Raw genomic sequence first — 6,859 nt, 5'->3', positions numbered from 1 at the left:
TTCAATACATTGGACTAATGCAATCATTACTGTTAAATATAAAGTCACTAATGACCCTACAGAGAATTTATGGTAGGCTTCTCAACATTTATTTTGTAAATACTGCACTAGATAATGGATAACTAACACTAGGAAGGGGGGGAAGCCCAGTGTAGTCAAAATATCACTATAAAATCTGAAATTTACAGTGGTAGAGTTGACTTCTCAATAGTACTGGATTAAGTGCCGTCACAGCAATAAATTTCAGTCATTCATCAGAATGCCTTTTGGGTTCAATTACCAGGGGGTTATGAGTGTGGTGTCAAGACTGACAACTTAAAATATAAAACCTTCAAAAGTCAAAGGGAAAAAAAAAGGAAGAAATGAGACTTTCAACAACAAGTTTGCATTCCTGTTGCATTCAAGTTGTCAACTCCTATACAGTGTCTATGTGAAAACCTCAGAAGCCCTAATTATATCGGCCTAATGATGAACCACACAGGAATCTGATTAATGAAGGTGGACTGGTTACGATATACAACCTCAATCCAAGAAAAACGGAGAAACAACAATGGACTCAACTTTCAAAGAATTCTAGTTTCCTTCCTCTCTAAGATTGTTAAGCAGTGACGTTTATTAAACATTTGCCACATGCAGGATGTTAAACTAACGAGATACTGAGAGACCATCTTATCCTTCAAGAACCAGCTCAAATGCCAGAGTATTTCTAAAATGAGACAGAATTAATTCATCCTCTTCAATGACAGGACAGTGCTTTATTCCTACAACTAGGAATGCACTTCACACATTATTTTACAACTATTGTGTGCCCACTTGTCTTCCTCACCTAGGTTCTGAACTCTCTGAGAGGAGCCACATGTTAATTATGTAGAATTACTAAGACCTAGCATAGTACCTAGTATGTAGTAGGTGCTCAGTAAATTTTTATTAAACGAATTGAATAAGTTAGAGTGACATGTATGCTACAAAGGAGTTGAAAGTATAATCATTGCTCTCAATTAGCTTATGGTTTATCTGCATAGGTTCCCTAAGTGTATATTGACTGGTTTGGTCTTTGCATGATTGTAAGAAGTGTAAGAAAGTGTGTGTGATCTCTTCTGCAGTTAAAGAGAACGAAGATATGGCGTTTTATTTGCTAAATGCCCTTTAAATCAGCTTTTCCACTAGCCTTTCCTCGAAGGCACAGAACTTGCTGTGTAGCCAAATGAAGCTGGGCCCTTTTCTTGATCAGTGTGACTTTTTTTTTTCCCTCCACAATAGCTGTATGGACCCCAGCTAAGGCTGCACATGGGCAGAATTGGAAAATGGTCAGTAACCTGTGTTTTTAAAGATGTGAAGAAGACTCCAGTGGTCTCTGTTAACTATAAATTCACCAAAATAAAATTGATTCCATTATGTTATAAATTTCCCTGTTTTAAAATGCAATAGCCCCTTGGAGGGGCAGCTCACCCAGTTCCTGGCACCTTGGTATGTGCTGATGTTTATTAGACTACCTACCAACTGTTCTAACAAGAATTGAGAAATAGCATAAAGATTCTGGGTATTTAATAAGGGAAGGGAAGTGTGAGGGGTGAGAATGAACATAAATGCTCTGACAGTGAAGTCGAGTAAGCCCTACCATTCTAGATCACTGCCTTCTTGGGCTGCTCAGGGACCCATGCAGCTGGGCTTCCTGTACATTTTCTGCTATCACCCATCCACTCACAGTTTATTACAATGATGCCTCCCCTTCAAAGTGACAGCTAATTAGAGAGAAACCATTCCTTATACTATGAACCCTCAGAATGTTCCTCCTTCTCAAGTAACATATGCTAGCTTATGTGATGTGGCAGGCTGTGATTAAACCAAAACCAGCCTCAGCTTAGCTCCCAAACAGTAAATGCCATTTCTACCAAGGTTTGAAAGCTTTCATCACATAGCCTTGGGGCAGAGTAGCTCAGTTATCCAGCTAGAAATCTGTCAGCTAAAAGTACACAGACCCAGGGTGAGATGCAACGGGGCAGCTTCACACGGTCCTGCTTCCTCCATAAACTAACAAAGCCAGCATCTGGCAGCTTCCAGAAGACACTGAAAAGACACTAAGCCCTGAAAATCAGTAGATGGTAATAATCCTTCAAAACTATGTTCTGGGCTGGAGCTTAACTGAAGGCTAACAGTTCTCTGTGATCAACAATATAGATCCTAAAGCAAGAGGGAGACATGCTCTTGTAGACAGAGCGCCAAGAACAGCCTGAAACACTCCAGAGACGAGTCACCCTGGACAGATCACTAGATCTGAAGCAAGGAGTTAGAATCAAGTGGACAACTGTCATTACTCTTGTCATTGTTATTATTACTGTTGGGCCAAGCAAGATATCCTCCTTCCTTCTAATGTTACCTTAATTCCCTTTAGGGGAATTTCTTCTCCAGCTCTCTGTGAAGTCCTAGTGGGACTACACCTTACCCTAACCAGAGACTGGGCATCAAGTCAGGGACTGGGACTCTGTCTTGTACTCTGAATATATGGAGAAGGTGCTACAAATATTGGATATGGAGAGGAGTAAATTTTTATTAAAAAAATAAAGTTGGGGGCACATTCATTCTGGGGCAGAGCCTGTAAAAGACGGTCAGGTACTTTTCATGGCTGAGAGACTGCCTCGGTTTCTGTTCTTATTCTTTGAGTGTGTGGAAATCATCACATTTCAGAGCCTATGCATTCTGTGATGAATCTCTCCAATAAATTCGCTTTTTGCTAGAGTTAGCAAGAACAGTTTAGGTTGCTTATAACTAAGAAGTCCTGACTAATATGCCTTGTAACACACACACGCACACACACACACACACACACACATACACACTGCAATTGTATATTGCAGATATACAATTTAACCCATAACCGGCTGCCACTGTGTAATAAATCTAGTTATTATTCTTTTTTTTAATTTTTTTATTTATTTATGATAGTAACAGAGGGAGAGAGAGAGAGAGGCAGAGACACAGGCAAAGGGAGAAGCAGGCTCCATGCACCGAGAGCCCGACATGGGATTCGATCCGGGGTCTCCAGGATCGCGCCCTGGGCCAAAGGCAGGTGCCAAACCGCGGCGCCACCCAGGGATCCCAGTTATTATTCTTAAATACCTGTACCAAGTATCTAACCTGACTGATTGAAGATGTCTATGGTAAGCAAAATCAGGTAAATGGGCACACAATTCTTAGAACTTATTCTTCTGTGGATATGTCATGTGCTACATTTTAATTTCATCAACTTATTTCCAGCCTCTTTCTGGATGATCTCCAAGTGAGCCAGGAGAACAGAAGCAAGGATAGAATGTTGAGCATAATCCTCCTGACCTCATTGCATGGGCCTATTGGAATAGAGAATTCCATCTGTCTCTTGAAAAGGGAAAGAGGCTATTTCTCAGATGAAGTAAAAGAATCAGTAAGTGGTACCAAACCTCTAGTCCATATACCTTTGATTCTCTCAGTACCAAAGAAAATTATTCTTGTGATGAGGGCATTTTTCCTCACGGTGGGATGTGGCTGGCAGCAGATTCACTGGGCTGGATCACCACTAAGGTTCCTATGGGAGAGCTGAAGAGGCCAAGTCCAGCCAATTCCTGTGTGTCTGTCAGTTTGGGTGCTATAACAAAGTACATAGAGTGAGTGGCTTTTAACAACAGAAATTTACTTTTCACAGTTCTGGAGGCTGGAAGACTGAGATCAGGGTGCCAGCCTGGTTGGGTTCTGATGAGAACCCACTTCCAGAATGCAGACTGCCAACTTCTCATTGTATCTTCATTTGGTAGAAAAAGAGCAAGAGAGCTCTTCGTCATCTATTTCATAAGGACGCTAATCCCATTTATGAGGGCTCATGACCTAATTACCTCCCAAAGGTCCCACCTCCCAATACCACCACATTGAGGGTAAGGATCTCAACATATAAATTTGGGGGGGACACAACATTCAGTCCATTGTACTGCATAACAGAAATGTCCTTCTGACATAGTAGTGTCAGGTAGGAGTTCAGTCTCTTGTTTTCTGATCCATCTGCTCCATGTCACCCACTCCTTCTCAAAGGCAGAGTTACATTTTCATTGGTTTATTTACCCCTAGGCACCACTCAGCTAAATGGAGGTTTAATAATTATAAGAAGAAAATTATTTTCTCACAGTTCCTGAGGTTAAAAATCCAATATCAGGTTACTGTCAGGGGGAGTTTCTGGTCAGACTTGTCTTCTTGTCTCTGGGGCCAGGGGCAGGGGGGTTAGGGGGTGGGCTAGGGTGCAGATATACAATTTAACCCATAACCGGCTGCCATAACGAGGTACCACAGATTGGGAGGCTTAAACAACACTAATTTATTTTCTCATAGTTCAGATTGGTTTCTTCTGAAGCATCTCTACTTGGCTTGTAAACAACCATCTTTCTTTCTTTTTTTTTTTTTAATTTTTTTTATTTATTTATGATAGTCACACACCGAGAGAGAGAGAGAGAGAGAGAGAGAGAGAGAGGCAGAGACACAGGCAGAGGGAGAAGCAGCCTCCATGCACCGGGAGCCCGACGTGGGATTCGATCCTGGGTCTCCAGGATTGCGCCCTGGGCCAAAGGCAGGCGCCAAACCGCTGTGTCACCCAGGGATCCCAACGACCATCTTTCTTTCTGTGGCTTCACATGGTCTTCCTTCTGTATAGGTTTGTGCTCAGATTTCCTCTTCTTAAAGGACACCAATCATACTGGATGAAGGCTTACTCTAATGATCTTGTTTTACTTAATTAACTTCTTTAAAGACCCAGTCTCCTTATATAGTTTATATTCTGAAGCATTGGGAGTTAGGTCTTCCATATATGAATTTTAGGGCCCTGGACACAAGTCAGCCCATAACAGTAAAATAATAAGTCAAGAAACTGGGCAAATGATAAGAGGAAAGATGATGAGGATAAAGAATGAGACACGTATCAAGGCTGGGTCCCAACTCTGCCTCTGAGGCCCATAGCTGCCAATGCAGAGAGAAAATCTTGATTAGTTACAAGATACTCATCATGCTTTCCACGAGGATTTAAATGATGTTCTTCCACAAGAAGTGTGGTTTTGTTGTCTAATTAGAAAGTCATGACTTTAATGGTAAGAGACTCAAGCCAGGAAGAAAAAAAAGAACCGCACCATGACAGGCTAGTGGTAAATAAATTCTCCAGTAGTCACGATCTTAGGGATTCCTTCAAAATATGGTCATGAGGCAACTATAGGTATCTCAAGATTCCGGGGGCAGAAAGAGCATCCCCAAAGAAGCCCAATGTTTCACAAATAATATATACTTATATGTGTTTGCATGGGGTAATCTTCAAAAATCATCTACTGTAGTTATTTTAAACAACCTCCTTAAATTAACTACAGGTTTTTTGTTTTGGTTTGGGTTTGTTTTGGTTTGGGTTTTTTTGTTTTTTGTTTTGTTTTGTTTTTGTTTTTTGGAGAGGGAGGTGGGGGAGAGGAGCAGAGGGAGAGAGAGAGAGAATCTCAAGCAGGTTCCAGGTCCAGCACAGAGCCAGATGCAGGTCTCGGTCTCACAACCCTGAGATCATGACCTGACCCAAAATCAAGAGACAGACCCTTAACCAACTGAGCCACCCCGGCCCACATGGTTCTAATTTCTCAACTCAGTAACAAAAGTCATGAGGGATCCTTAGATCTAAATAGACTCTTCATGGTCTCTAGCATGTCTAGGTCTCTTAAAAACCATTACAACTCAATGGGTTAGAGATGAAGAATGTTCAGGTGCTAGAATCACAAAATTTAACCTTTGACCTGTGTCCTACAAGCCACTTATATCCCCTTTGGAGGAGAACTAAATATTTGTTAGTGAGGAGACAAGAAGGCATACATCAGAAGGATGGCTGAAGATATGTGGTCAGCCTTTCCAGTCCCATTCAGAAATAAAGTGTATCCACAACTGAAGGGAATTATCAAGTAAGCCTCCTTTTCTGCCACAGATAGGAAGCCTTATGTAATGCTAAAGGGTCATGAACTTGAGATAGTCTGTCTGAGTTTGAAATCCAGGATCTGCATTTATTTATTTGTAATTATTTTCTACTTGAAAATAGTTGATACACTATGTTACATTAGTTTCAGGTGTACAACATCGTGATTCAACATCTATGTGTCATGCTATGCTCACTACAAGTGTAGCTACTATCACCATACCCCACTATCACAACACCACTGGCTATATTCCCTATGCTCTTTGATTCCCATGAGTTAATCATTCCATAATTGGAAGCTTCATCTCCCATTCCCCTTCACCCATTTTGCCCATCCTTCCACACCCCCCCTTCCCTCTGGCAACCATCAGTTTGTTCCTTGTATTTATAGGTCTGAATTTTTTTGTTTATTCATTTGAGGTTTTTAGATTCCACACACAAGATCATATAGTTATTTATCTTTTTTCAGTCTAACTTGTTTCACTTAGCACGATAACCTCTAGATCCTTCCATGTTGTCACAAATGGCAAGATCTCATCCTTTTTGTGACAGCATAATATTCCGTGTGTGTTGTTTGTTTGCGTGTGTGTGTGTGTATCCTATATCTTGGCTATTATAAATAATGTTACAATAAACACACGAGTGCATACATCTTCAAATTAGTGTTTTTTGGGTTTTTTTTTTTCAGTAAACAAATACCCCGTAGCAGAATTATCTGGTCATGTGGCATTTCTATTTTTAAGTTTTTGAGGAACCTACATACTGTTTTCCACAGTGGCTGCACCAATTCGCATTCTCATCAACAGTCTATGAGAGTTCCTTTTTCTCTACATCTTCACCAACACTTGTTATTTCTTGTTTTTTTTTTTTTATTCTAATCATTTTGACAGGTGTAAGGTAATACCTCAC

The 6,859-nt window shown here is 40.7% G+C and overlaps 1 long non-coding RNA gene across 1 annotated transcript; it reads left to right on the top strand.

Annotated features, from left to right (window-relative positions):
• Positions 1-3,308: 3,308 nt before the first annotated feature.
• On the top strand, positions 3,309-5,399 carry LOC125752492 (uncharacterized). Its single transcript, XR_007402109.1, has 3 exons — positions 3,309-3,418; positions 3,677-3,902; positions 4,448-5,399. It is a non-coding gene; the product is annotated as an uncharacterized LOC125752492 (long non-coding RNA).
• Positions 5,400-6,859: the final 1,460 nt, after the last annotated feature.

This window comes from Canis lupus, chromosome 14 (genome assembly GCF_003254725.2).
Source record: "Canis lupus dingo isolate Sandy chromosome 14, ASM325472v2, whole genome shotgun sequence".
Lineage (NCBI taxonomy): Eukaryota > Metazoa > Chordata > Mammalia > Carnivora > Canidae > Canis > Canis lupus.
The sequence above is the reverse complement of the archived record's forward strand: the minus strand, read 5'-3'. Positions and strand labels throughout refer to the sequence as shown.